The 14,963-nt window shown below is 41.5% G+C and overlaps 1 protein-coding gene across 3 annotated transcripts in view; it reads right to left on the reverse strand.

Moving 5' to 3' along the window:
- Positions 1–14,559, reverse strand: part of LOC122559705 (ras-related protein Rap-1b) — a 70,934-nt gene extending 56,375 nt beyond the window's left edge. For all 3 annotated transcript variants that reach the window (XM_043709625.1, XM_043709623.1, XM_043709624.1), the window contains exon 1: positions 14,439–14,559. The gene's annotated coding sequence lies outside the window, so the exon portion shown is untranslated. The remainder of the gene's footprint in view (positions 1–14,438) is intronic.
- Positions 14,560–14,963: the final 404 nt, after the last annotated feature.

Consider the following 14,963-nt stretch of genomic DNA (forward strand, 5'->3'; position numbering starts at 1 on the left):
GGGGAAATTGCGGTCTTTGAAGAAGGAGGCCATCTGGGTTGTTCGGTATTGGAATTGGTCCTCCTGAGAGCAGATACGGCGAAGGCGAAGGAATTGGGAATATGGGATGGCATTTTTACAGGGGGCAGGGTGGGAGGAGGTGTAATCTAGGTAGCTCTGGGAGTCAATCGGTTTGTAGTAAACGTCCGTGTTGAGTTGGTCATCTGAGATAGAAATGGAAAGGTCTAGGAAGGGGAGGGAGAAGTCTGAGACGGTCCAGGTAAATTTGAGGTCGGGGTGGAAGGTGTTAGTAAAGTGGATGAACTGTTCAACCTCCTCGTGGGAGCACGATGTAGCGGAGGAAAAGGTGGGGGTTGGTGCCAGTGTAGCTGCGGAAGATGGACTGTTCCACATATCCTACGAAGAGGCAGGCATAGCTGGGGCCCATGGTTACTCCTTTGGTTTGGAGGAAGTGGGAGGATTGGAAAGAGAAGTTGTTCAGAGTGAGGAACAGTTCAATCAAAGGAGGGTGTCAGTGGAAGGGTACTGATCAGACTTGATCAGATGGGCCAATGGGCTGAGAAGCCACAGATAAGTTTAATTTAGATAAATGTGAGGTGCTGTATTTTGGGAAAGCAAATCTTAGCAGGACTTACACACTTAATGGGAAGGTCCGAGGGAGTATTGCTGAAAAAAGAGACCTTGGAGTGCAGGTTCATAGCTCCTTGAAAGTGGAGTCGCAGGAAGATAGGATAGTTGAGACGACATTTGGTATACGTTCCTTTGTTGGTCAGTGTTTTGAGTACAGAGGTTGAGAGGTCATGTTGCGGCTGTGCAGAACATTGGTTAGGCCACTGTTGGAATATTGCATGCAATTCTGGTCTCCTTTCTTTTGGAAAGATGTTGTGAAACTTGAAAGGGTTCAGAAAAGATTGACAAGGATATTGCCAGGGTTGGAGGATTTGAGCTATAGGGAGAGGCTGAACAGGCTGGGTTCTTTTCCCTGGAGCGTCAGAGGCTGAGGGGTAACCTTATAGAGGTTTATAAAATCATGAGGGACCTGGATAGGATAAATAGGCAAGTCCTTTCCCTGGGGTGGGGGAGACCAGAACTAGAGGGCATAGGTTTAGGGTGAGGGGGGAAAAATATAAAAGAGGTCTTTTCACACAGAGGGTGGTACGTGCATGGAATGAGATGCCAGAGGAAGTGGCGGAGGCTAGTACGATTGCAACATTTAAATCTGGATGGGTATATGAACAGGTAGGGTTTGGAGGGATATGGGGCGGATGCTGACAGGTGGGACTACATTGGGGTGGAATATCTAGTCGGCATGAATGAGTTGAACTGAAGGGTCTCTTTCCATGATGTACATCTCATTGACAAAAAATATTTGTTCACTCTTGCTGCCGTTTTATCATTTCCCAAATAAGGTATCTTGTCTCTGCTTCTAAGATACCAAATTTGTTTCAGCTATTTTCTTTTTATAAACTGATAAAAGCTCCCATTATTCGTTTTGGTAATGCTGGCTAGTTACTGGAAATAGTGCAACATAAATCTAATCACAGTTAAGTGTCAGATGTCATTAACTTTACACTTCAGATACTGGGTCATACTATGCTGTTAAAATAAGAGTTAATTTAACTCACCATGATCACAAATCACCCAGTAACTCCAAGCGAGGGCAAGATTAATGGCTAAATAGACAAGTCAAAATTATTGCTGCCCAAATGAATAAGGTTTCTTTCTGTTTGACTCACCATTCAAATACATTGAAGAAATGACATTCCTGCATTTGCACACAGATAGGAAGTAAACTCACCACAAAACATTAAAGCTTGTCTACTTCAATCTAATAGCGTTATAAGTCAAACCCGCTCCATGGCACTGGAAATTAACTGTAACAAAGGTAGGGTCTCATTAGTTTGTCTTTTAGTTGGAGATAGTTTTTAAAAAGGGGGAAATGTGTTTACTTATTTTACTTTTATCTTTTTCAATCAGTTTTCTGTGCCTGATTGGCTCGCAAATTCACTTTTAATCTACTCTGTATGCTTGTTTGCTCCAGGATGGGTAACTACTTTGCAGAACACCCAATTTCTTTCTGTAAAAATGACCCTGGGCATACCACACCACCACGTTCCTATGGTAACATTTCAGTTGGAGGCCTGCTGCAGCGTTCCAGCAGGCCACAGCATAAGCTTGAAGAACATCAGCTTGTTTCCACTCTGCAACTTCTAGGTCTCAACATTGAATTCGCTAACTGTACAGCCTGATTCCATCCTTCTGTGTGATTTTACCCACCCCCACACACAATCCTGTTATGACATGGGCTCCTTTTAATACAATCATCCATTTTCACCTACTTCTAGTCCTATTATCCCATCATAAGAGCTTAGTCATGGTATCAGCATCGGTAGCGATTGTCGTCCCATTCCCCCCCCTCAGTTGAAGCAAAACGCTCAGAGACACAGTGGTTTTACCTCCTCTATCTTTATTCCAGGCCCTGGAGGGAGAGAGAAGAATCGTCCATGTGCACAAAGACATGAGTTCATGGTCTTCTCTAGAGCAGCAGCTGCTCAATGAACTATATAGGCGTTTTACAGAGAGGAGCATCCAGATAAGGCATACATATTAATTGTGTGACCGTTATAATCAGCAAGCATCAACAATAAAGATTAAGCCATCTGCTGTTCCACAATGAATAACTGAATTCACATAAAGAATACTTTTCACCTTATTAACTGACGTTACATACTGAATGCTACCTGCCCTTGTTAAATAGCTCTCCGCAATGAATGCTTTTCCACCTTGTTAACCCATTACACTAGTCTCCAGCACCCCATGGATAACTCTTAGATCTTATCTGATCTGAGTCATGCTCAGCTGAACTTTGTTTCACAAAACTCAGAAATTAATTTTTTCTCTGCCAGTTTATACCCTATACACATTCTCATTCCCTCCTTTTTCATTTCATGATAACCAATGAGATTACCAGCTTTCATAAGACTCTGACAGCCAGCATTTAAGCAAGTTATTGATAGAGAACATGCAGTGATTATAATAACAAAAATTACCAGTCTATTACAGTAAATAAAATTTGAAGAATCCTTCTATGTGGAAAAAAAAAATCACCTGTGAAGTTCTTAAATTCACAGTCCTTAGTGACCACTCCATCCCCTCCAAGTCAAGTGGAAATGAGCCAGTTCTCCAAAACCTCCTTCAATAAAGTCCAACCTGAAAACAAAGTTCAGTCTATTCTTGCATTACTCCTCAGAGAAATCTGATTTCTTGGATAATGGCAGTTAAATGCTTCAAAAAACTGATGAGAAGTCCGTCCTTGCTGAGCTGCTTAAGGTAGAGGATACCAGCGCATCGGAGCTTGCAGTGTTGCAGCTGCAGGCTAGGTGCATGCAATATTCTTTGTTGCTTCTACTCCCACTCTGCTGTTAAATGTAACAAAGCCAACTGGCTGTTGTGATGTTAGCTTGATCAGTGAACCTTCATATCCCTTAAATGATTGAAAGAGAAGGTAAAGCTCACTTGGCTTAATGTCCATAGGAAGGCCACTGACAAAAAGCATACCAACCACCTCTTCACTGTTGTTAACTTCTTCACTTCTCACCCTCATGACTGGGGAGCTGATTGAATCTGTTGGAGTGGGGGAGAGGGGACACAGGGAGGGGAGTGGGGGAGAGGGGACACAGGGAGGGGAGTGGAGGAAGAGGGGACACGGGGAGGGGAGTGGGGGATAAGGGGACGCGGGGAGAGGTGGTAATTAGTATGAAGACAGTCGCACATTTAACTACATTAAATTGTATCTGCCTATTTCAACATTCTCAGTCATCTTGAAGTCTGTTATTCTGTTGATTATTTATGACATTATCAAGTTTAATATAATCCAGAAACATCTAAATTGTACTGCCTAAACAATTATAAACACCAATCAATTAAACCCTCGGGTACCCCATTCAGGTTAGTCAAAAATTATTTTCCTTTAACAAATTGATACTTGGCTAATGTGAAAGCTGTCAGGAAAAGTATTTCACAAGTCTGGAACAGCAAGAAAGCAACAAAATGTTTCCTGTGCTTTAGCAATTGAAGAGGCAGTTTCAGTTTGGATTTAAATTTCAAATATTCATGGGAAACAAATGCTGAATATTTTAAAATACGTTCTCCAAATGAAACTTCCCAAATAAAACAGTCGAAATTACGGTGGCAATTTTGGTAGAGATTAATATTTTTTTAATTTGCAATATGAAGGGGCCAATGCAGTCTTAATAATAATTCACAGAACTTAAACAGCTCAGCCTTGAGTTCTAATATTCTCTAGAAAATCTTAAAACGTCAAATTAAAATTGCACTCTTGGCTACATTAAAAACACAGCAAAGATATTTTAATACAATACTCTCATCTGGTCACTGACCCAACTGTTGTTTTAAAACAGGAATTGTAGAATTTCAAACAAATCAAGGTCTCAAGGCACTCGATTTATTTTAATGTTACAAGTTTGATAATTTTAAAAAGGACATAATGTTGTACAATTTCAATGTAAAAACAAACCTGCCCCATTACATATCCTACCAAACACACTGAATTGAGATACTAATTCAAACAAGGCAAAACAATTACTTCTAAGGATCTTCCAAACCAGTATTTTAACAAACCAAAATTTTTAAACATCAAACACTCACAGCATAGTGTAATTTACATTGAAACTTTCCCTTTTCAATCCAAGTATTAGTACAGCCTTAGTTCCAGTGTTTTCTCTTTTTTTTGTATCCTCTCACTGAAATTATACTTCTAAAAAGAGAAAGCTCCCACGGCATCGCAATCCAAGGCACTCTCTTCCCCCAGAACGACGACTCCCAGAGCCTCAAATTTTGCCACTAAGGGACTTTAACCCCTTTCTCACTTTGCTTGAATCTCACTGACACGCAGACAACCTGAATCTCACTGAAACACAGAGCACCCAATCCTAATTAAATACTGAAAACTTGAATCCCAATTAAATACAGAAAGCTTGAACCTCAGCACATTGTGGAGGGCTTGAAGCTCAAATCAACTCGCCCAGTACACTTGAACCCTAGTACCACTCAGATGACTCTAACCTCAACCAAACCACACCAGGGGACTCTAACTACAGTACTGCACAGAGGACTTGAACCTCAATCACATCCCCCTACCCCCAAACAGCGCAGAGGACTCAAACTTCTGCCTGCTAGTGCGCTTACAAAACTGTGTCTATCGACTGAACTAATTACTGTTCGAGAAGTCCATAGAATAGATAGCGATCGAGAGAGGGGACGGTCTCCGGAACACAGGAATTTCGAGAAGGAGCCTGCCAACTACACCAATATTGTCATCCTGCTTCCCTCCTCAGTCAAAGCAAAACTCGCAGACACAGTAGCTTTACCTCCTTCATCTTTATTCTTTCATCTTTATTCCAGGCCCTGGAGGGAGAGAGAACGATCACCCATGTGCACAGAGACATGAGTTCACGGTCTTCTCTGGAACAGCAGTTCCTGAATGAATTATATTGTCATTTACAGGAGGAGCATTCAGATAAGGCAACATACATATTAATTGGGTGACTGTTACAATCAGCGAGCATCAACAGTAAAGATTCAGCTATTTGCTGTTACACAACAAATTAAATTCACATAATGAACACTTTTCACCTTGTGAACTGACGTTACATAATGAATGCTACCTCATCTTGTTAATGGCTCTACCTAATGAATGCCTTGCCACCTCGTTAACCTATTACCCTTACCTCCAGTGCCCCATTGTTAACTAAGTTCCCATGTGATCTGAGTCATGCTCAGCTGAACCTCTTGTTTCACAAAACTCAGAGCTTAACTCTTTCTCTGCCTGCATATACCCTGTACAGATTCTCATGGTGAATAGGCCCAGCAGCACTGACTCAGGGCAGAGGAGAGTTTAGGTTCCCGAAGGCATCTGCGTCCAGCGCAGATTCATGGAGGCGGTGACGGAAGCGAGTTTGGGTCCAATACAAGACCTGGCGGCCTCAGCTTTGGCTGCATAGGCAAGATCCAGCGAGGACTTATCGTGATAAGGGCATCAGTGGAGGTGCGATGGCACTGAAAAGAGTGGCTAATTTTTGTCAGTGGCAGCAGTGTGGCAAAGGGGACTGTGCTTGGCCATCATGCCAGAACACCTCTACTGATGCCCTTACCACGATAAGTCCTCGCTGGACCTTGCCTTCTTCCTGAAGAAGGGCTTATGCCCGAAACGTCGATTCTCCTGCTCCTTGGATGCTGCCTGACCTGATGTGCTTTTCCAGCAACACATTTTTCAGCTCCTTCCCTAAAGGATACTAGTAAACCAGATGATGGGTTTGGCAATGGATTTGTGAACATCATTAGACTCTTAATCCCAGTTTTTTAAAAACCGAATTCAAATTCCACCATCTGTCATCAAACCCTGATCCCCAGAACATTATCTGGGTCTCTGAATTAACAGTCCAGCAATAATACCACTAGGCCATCACCTCCCCATAAAAAAAAGATGGAGATGATGATGAAATAGGAGGGTAAGCTTGCTAGTAATATAAAAGATGACTGCAAGAGTTTTGTTTCGATATATAAAAGGTAAGAGAGACAAGAGCGGGCATTGAACTGTTGGAAAATGAGGCTGGAGCAGTAATTCATAACAAAAAAATGGCAGAACAGCTGACTAGGTATTGTTCATCAATCTTCATAATGGAAGACACCAGTAACATCCAAGAACTTCAAGAGAGTCACGGGGTAAAGGTGACTGTAGTGGCCATCATTAAGGTGGTAGTACGGGAAGCTGGAAGTTCTGAAGGTGGATAATCATCTGGACTAAATGGACGACACTCCAAAGTTCTGAAGGAGATAGCTGAGATGATTGTGGAGATATTAGTAGTGATCTTTGAGGAATCACTGGGTCAGGGAGAGTCCCAGAAGACTGAAAAATGGCTAACGTAATGCACCGGATAAGAAGAGGGAGGCAGATGATGAGAAATTATAAGCCGGTTAAACCTGATCTTGGTTGTTGGTAAGATCTTAGTGTCCATTATGAAAGATGAGATTGCAGAGTACTTGGACATGGATGGTAGAATAAGCCGAAGTCAGCATGGCTTCATCTAGGTGATCATAGCCAATAAACAGGTTAGAATTCTTTGAGGAGGTAACAAGTTAGGTAAAGGACAGCCTGTGGATGTGACCTACAGTATTTGGATTTGCAAGGAGGCATACAGGGGTTGATAAATAAGATAAGAACCTGTGGCACTGGGGACAAGCTACTGACATGGATAGAGGATTGGCTGACTGGCAGAAGGATAAAGGGGCCTTTTTCATGACGGTAGCTAGTGACCAGTGAAGCTTCATAGGAGCCAGCATTGGGACCAGAACTAATCATGTTATACATTAACGAGTCAAAAAGCGCGGTGCTGGAAATGCACAGGTCATTGGGAATTGGATTAATGCCCAAACATCGACTCTTCTGCTCCTTGGATGCTGCCCAACCTGCTGTGCTTTTCCAGCACCACACTTTTTGACTCTGATCTCCAGCATCTAAAGTCCTCACTTTCTCCTTGTCCTTATACATTAAGGATCTGAATAAAGCAACTGAGGACACTTGCTAAATTTTCAGATGACTCAAAGACAGTTGTAAAGGACAGGTAGGGTTGAGTAGGCAGGAAGCTGTTGAAGGACTTGGGAGGAGGCAAAGAAGTGGTAGCTGGAATACAGTGTGGAAAGGTTTGGGGTAAACACTTTGGAGGTCAAGTCACCACTTATTTACGACAGAGTTCGATAGTTTCTTGATTCCTAAGGGGATCAAAGGTTACAGGGAGAAGATAGGAGAAGGAGGTTGAGAAACATCATCAGCCATGAATCAAATGGTACAGCAGACTCAATGAGTCAAATAACCTGATTTTGCTGCTATGTCTTTTTTACATAAATGCCAGACATTCGTACTATATTGAAATGTTAGAGAAAAAAAAATCACTTGCATTCTGCAAAACCATGATTTTCATCTGGAACTCTGTTATACACCAGCAAGTACATTACCTTTTAATCATATAAATAATAATCACTGTAACTCAAAGCTGCACAGACATTAAATGATTTCCAATCCACAAATCACAAGTCAAAACATATTAAAGTAAATACTGCACTCAAAATATGACATAAGCAGACGTTGATTTAAGTTTGTATAATAGCTCTTACATCAAGACCGTCTTGGAGCACATTGTAAAATGAAACAGTGATAATTTTTTTTAAAAATCAAAGATAGCATTTGGTAGCGAAAATGCTATGAGGAAGACTTTGCAAGCAGATAGGAAGATAGTGAGACAGATGGGTTTTGAAGTCCTGACTGCAGCAAGGATCGTTTTTTGGAAAAGACAGCAAAATAATCAGAAGCAATCTGATCACAGAGATAAACAAATTTAAGAAGATATACAACTGAAAGTTTGTATAAGAGGTGGTGCCAGACTACAGGAAGTTTTGAACACAAGAACTTGGAAGCTATCAATACATTCGGCATGGAAAGCAGAGGAGGCAGAGTGGTATGACAACTGAACTTTGGGCAGAAGACACATAGGCTAGTGTTCCATATAAACACCAGGCCAACAGAAAGCAGTATTGCTGAAAAAGATATTTTGTCAACGCTTTATTTTTTTCCACTTATCAGGTATATCAAAGTAAAGAGAAAAGACATTTTTTACTCTCGGAGAGGAGAGTGCTGATTGGTTATTAAGTGGAACCTGATGGGTAGAGGCACTGTCTTTTTTGATGTTGAGAATTGATGTTCATCACATTGTGCCACATTAGATGCGTACACACCAGACATATGGATTCAGTGTTAATTAATTGTACTAGCACTGACTGGTCAAATGAAGCCCAATTCTGTTGTGTTTATTCTGAATGCCACAATTACTTCAAATTCTGTTTTAATTGGTCTGAGTTCAGTAAATTACAGAAAAGCAGAACACACCTGTGTCAGTTTAATGGCCTGGTCATGGGTCTCAGAATGTCCTTTTATAGTACAAGCATAGCATTCCTACCCCTGATGAGGAGGCTCTGGTTCAAGCCCCACCTTCTCCAGAGATGGGTGATAACATCTCTGAACAGGTTGATTAGAAATCATCTCATAGGTCTCATGTATCAAGAACAGATCTGATCAGTCAACTGATGCCAATTAAAAAGAAATAATACTAAAGCCGGTTAATGACAATGAATATTCAGTGAACCCACCTCTCTGAGATTGCCCAGTGCCGGTCACACATTGATTCTGATCACTACACTGATTTGCACTGAGTGATAGAAGAATTTCTGTTTGAGTTTATGAAAACCAACTTGCCTGCAAACTTCATATCTGAAGTACCAGGACGCTATCCAATTGATTCTACCAATTGCATACCAGAAGAAATTCTATACCATTAAGTATCTTAAACAGAAGTGAAAGCTTGCTAAAGAGAAAATAGAATTTTTCATCCTAATATGAAGCTCTGACTTCCATTTAATGTGAATCTAATCATAGATTCCCTACAGTGTGGAAATAGGCCCTTCGGCCCAACAAGTCCACACCGACCCTCCGAAGATTATCTCACCCAGACCCATTCCCTACCGTATTATCCTATATTTACCCCAGACTAATGCACCTAACCGACACATCCCTGAACACTACGGGCAATGTGGCATGGCCAATTCACCTAATCTGCACATCTTTGGATTGTGGGGGCAAACCGGAGCACCTGGAGGAAACCCACACAGACATGGGGAGAATGTGCAGACTCCATACAGACAGTTGCCCGAGACTGGAATCGAAACTGGGTCCCTGGCGCTGTGAGGCAGTAGTGCTAACCAATATATTCTAATATATTTCAGTATGTGATGGTCGAGTCACATCCTTAAATGTAATGCAACATAAAGTGAGTTGTTTGAAAAGATTACAATTAAACCAATTCCATAGTTTTTGGCTTTAATCTAGACCCAAAGGAAACAAAACAGCAGATTACAAATTTTCTATCATACCATACAACATCTCCCTCTACCTTTGTCCAATCCTTGCAGTCTATAGTATCCGAAGTCCAGTCAGCAAATACACTAAATATGTTACTGCTGCAATTGAGTTAGTTGCCAAGAGTTCCACAATATTCCTGATTAGTGCCACTTTTAATCACATTTGTGAAGGGAGAACAATGATGTATAACTAGTTGAGGGAATTATTAATAGGCAGAATACACAATGTGCAAAAATGAACAAAGGAGTTAATGTCATAGAATTTTGACTCAAACACACTCAATGATTAAACAAAATCCTGCCATTTCATTAACATAGTATACACGCTGTAACTTAATTTCATAGATTTAAATCTATTATAACACCACTTGGCTTTGCTGCTTAGAACATACTTCCACCTTTAGCAATTTTATCAAAGCAGTATTGGAACAAAAGCAAGGTAAAGCTCATTAACATGTCAAACAATGTGCTTTTATTACAACTTCAAATAGCACATCAAATTGTAAAATTTGCATTTTTAACAACCATTTGTTATTTGGCTTCTCTCAAGTGAGGCTGAATTATATTTAAATTAGAGACATTTGTGTGTTGTGAGCTCATGCCTCTGAGGAAATGAGCTAAAAGTGTTGAACTAATTTAGTGAAGCTGGCATCCCTTAGGCCTGAGTGATTTCTATCCACTATATTATTTTTGAGGTGTATTAAAATCAAAGGCCTAAAGGTTAAATGGTATCGTTCTAGGCCACTGTAACACCATACATTCCACAAATTAATACCATAATTTCATAAACAATAACCTTTCAAACACTCAGTTACCTACTGGGGAATTTTTAAAAAAAACCACAAAAATCAAAATTGCTCACTTAAAAAATCTTAAAGGCTATTATTTAAGATTTGAGGTTAAGAAATGTCAAGCATTCATAGAATCAGAGTCATGATACATATTTCCAAAATGCAAGTATCATAGAAAATTTAACTGAATCAGCATGGCCTGATGGTAAACGGCACGTGTTTCAAATATGTTAACAGTGCCTTAATCAGAATTTTATATCCTAAAAGTGCAGGAAATTCAATTATAATTAAGAACATTAACAAGAATGAGCCAGATATATAATTTGATATTGGTGGCATTCACGCTATTCCATTTGTACACAGAATTATTTGAGTACATTAAACTATGCAAAAGGTGCAAAGTTATGATTATACAAGTTACTATTCACTCAGAATATCATCACTTCACCTTAATACAAATGAATCAATCATTTGTTATAATGATTCTAAATCTAACATCTTGAAGATCATAAAATTATGTGTCATAGGAGAAGTAGGCTACTTGGTCCCTTGAACCTATTCTGGCATTCAATAAAATCATGTCTGATCTGACTGCATAGGTCTCAACTCCTCATTGCTGATTTCCCCGCCTCCCGTTATCAGAAATCTAACATAGTTGCGCACACTCAAAACTGTTCTTGCGGAAAGAGACTTCAGAAGACAAAAGTTTTTATTTCTGAATTAAATGGGAGACCCTTATTTTAAATTGTAATCGCTGGTGCTATATTTGCCCAAGCACAGAAACATTCTCAGCATTTACCCTATCAAGACTTCGCACTCTCCCATGCCACACAAATCAAGTGTTTCAATAAGATCACTTCTCATACCTTAAAATTCCCAATGAATAAGACCAACCCTGCTCAATCTTGCCTCATAAAACAAATCTCTTCGTCCTAGGAATTAAATCTTCTTTGACCTACTTCCAATGTTATTACATAAAAGAGAATGAAACTGTACACAGTAATCTCAGTTGTGTTCTCACCAATCCCCTGTGCAGTTGTTGTAAGATTTCCCTATTTTAAAAATCCATCCATCTTGTAACAAAAGACTAACATTCAATTTTACTTCCTAATTACTTGCTGTATCTGCAATTTATTTTGGTGATTCATGTACAGGGCCACACAGATCTTTCTGTACCAGAGCATTCTTCCATTTAGTGTTTATGTATCCCCCATCCTTCCTGCCAAAATGGACAAGCTCACATTTTCCACATTATAATTCATCTACTAATTTTTGTACACTTGCTTAATCCATCAATATCCCTTTGCAGACATTTTGTATACTTAATTCCTATTTTTTGCAATGGATTAATCTTCAGACATCTCTTTCAAGTCTAAAAAAAACTTAAAAACAAACTTAATCAAGTACACCTTGCTTCTTATTGTTCCATTTAAGAATAATCTTAAAAGCTAACTTTTGCAAGTGTGCAATAATTGGCAATTTGCTTTTACATTAGATTGGAAAACCTCTTAGACCCTATACATCGTAACCCATTGTCCAGACATATTTTCAAGCTGTTAATCTGTAAAAGGTAAAGAACTCCCAACAATATAAATTTTGTTCAATTAAATAGGAGACAGAAACCAACAGTAGGTCAAAATCCTGGAATTGTGGATCTATCTATAACACAGGGACTACAGCATTTCAAGACGACAGCTCACCTCCACATTCTAATGGGCAACTAGGGATGGGCAATAAATGCTGGCCATTCAGCAATGCCCACTTCCCTGTAGCCTCTGTCAAAAATTATATCCCTCACCCTGATAACTGAGGCTGAGCAGATTGTTCTCCGTCTTTATGCAATATTTGACAGATAAGTTCCAGCATCAGATCCCCACCATCCTGAAAGTCTATTTCCATTTCCATAACATCACCCAATTCACAGTCGCTTTCATAATCTAGAGGCCATTCATTACACTGCCCTAATTTACATAAAAGAATATTTACATTTATAAAACTCTTATGGGATGTGATAATTGTTATTGGCAAAAGTAACATGTATTGCTCATTCCAAATTACCCTTTTTCTCACTTCCCTACATTAGCTCCTGGTTAAGTAATGCCTCCATTTTATAATTCTCAACCTTGTTTTTAAATCCTTTCACAGTCTTAACCCTCTGCTTTTCTAATCTGACAACCTTACAACCTGCTCCACCATTTCTAACTTCTAGCATTCTCAATTTTAATTAGACCATTACTGACAGTTACTTCAGCTACCAAACTCTCAAACTCACCACATATTCAAGAATTTTTGTTTGCTATCATCCCAATGTTGGGATGTTGTACTCCTCAAAGGAACTACACAAATACAAACAGTAGTGTTTCAATTGTTTCCAAGGTGGCTCAGAGTAAATAAATTCTCAATTTAAGTTGATCCTTCAGCTATCACATTCTTCACACAGGAAGTATACAACTTGCCATGCCTTCATCTCACGACTTACATATTTCACACATTATCGAGATCACTTCCTGCCATTTTAACATAAATAATGAGTTTGGCAAAACTTTCTCTCATTCTCCAACCGGAAGAAAAGCGTTACATTTTGATGTATTAACTTTGACAAAATCGAAGGCCAGTTTTGCAATGTTTTTCAAACCTTCCCAATATATCTGAGTAGACGTACACAACAAAAAAAAACCAACACTCATTTCCACCACCCCAACACACATGCACGCAAACATGGGCATGTTTAAAACAAAACAGGCTTTCAGCGAATAACTTCCTTTTTGTTGGGGGACGGGGAGGAGAGAATTCAAGAAGTATCCGATTTGAGAAAGACTGAAGAGCTAAAATGGTGCTAAATAATTAATATTTCAGCATTCGAGTTGGGATGCGGCTGAACGTTTGTGTGAAACAGTGCAGAGAGCCTGTGAATCAGCAGCATCCGCCCTGGCCACTGGATCCGCCTCAGGGGATACTATCCCACTAAGGTGGGGCTCTGCTTTACATTAACTTTAACAATATACCACAGTCAATTAGTGTCGACAAACAGTATCTATAAAACACATACCGGGGGAGGAAATCAAGTAGCAGAAGGGAAACATTAATTCTGAATAAAAAGAGAGGCAGCCGGTTTCTCCAAAGAGTCTGAAACATCTCAATGAATTAAAGTACAAGTTTTCGTTTCCGCTGCTGAACTTCAATCCGGCCCCGGGGGGTGGGCGGTGGTCGCGGCCCCAGGGGGATGCGCCGAGGTCGGAGCCCGAGCCCCGGAGGGATGGGCGGTGGTCGCTGCCCCCGAGGTGGGTGTTGGCGGACACCGGTCGATCTCAGTTTCCTCTCTCCATCCTCCCCCTCCCCGGATCGGGGCCCAGCAACGGGCATGTCCGACGCCAGCGGCCCGGGGTCGGGGGGAGACGCCACCGCCGCCGGTGCCTCCCGACAGAAAGCGTTCCGCCATCTTACAGACAGCGGCCGCCGCTCGTCCCATCCATCCCAGCCCCGCAGCCCTCCTCCTCCTCCTCCGCCGCCGCCGGGCCGACGCCCTCCTCCGCTTCCCCCCGGCCCCGCACTCGGTCTCCCGCAAGCCCACCCACCCCGGGTCACCTCAGTCATCCCTCGGACACCCACACCGGGCTTTTCCGCCTGAGGCCCGCTCCCGCGGGCGCTCTCACTCACCGGGCGCAGGAAGGGAATCGCTGTCGCTATCTCTCGCTGCGATATTGCGGCCGGCGGTCGCTCTGAAACCGCCTCCGCTCCCGATTCCGTCAGCGCCGGCGGCGGCCGCACACAGGCTCCCCTGACGTCAGGCGCAGGCGCTCTCCCACTGTCTCTGTCCATCCATCCCTCTGCTCAAACTGCACTTACCTCCATCCCTCTGTCTGTCTGTCCATCCCTCCAACACTATGTTTAAACTGCACTTCCCTCTATCCTCCTCTCTGCTCAAACTGCACTTCCCTCCATCCCTCTCTCTGTCCATCCCTCTCTCTGTTCAAACTGTACTTCCCTCTATCCCTCTGTCTGTTCAAACTGCACTTCCCTCCAACACTATGTTTAAACTGCACTTCCCTCTATCCTCCTCTCTGCTCAAACTGCACTTCCCTCCATCCCTCTCTCTGTCCATCCCTCTCTCTGTTCAAACTGCACTTCCCTCCATCTCTCTCTCTGTTCAAACTGTACTTCCCTCTATCCCTCTGTCTGTTC

This window comes from Chiloscyllium plagiosum, chromosome 19, assembly GCF_004010195.1.
Source record: "Chiloscyllium plagiosum isolate BGI_BamShark_2017 chromosome 19, ASM401019v2, whole genome shotgun sequence".
NCBI classification, from domain to species: Eukaryota; Metazoa; Chordata; class Chondrichthyes; order Orectolobiformes; family Hemiscylliidae; genus Chiloscyllium; species Chiloscyllium plagiosum.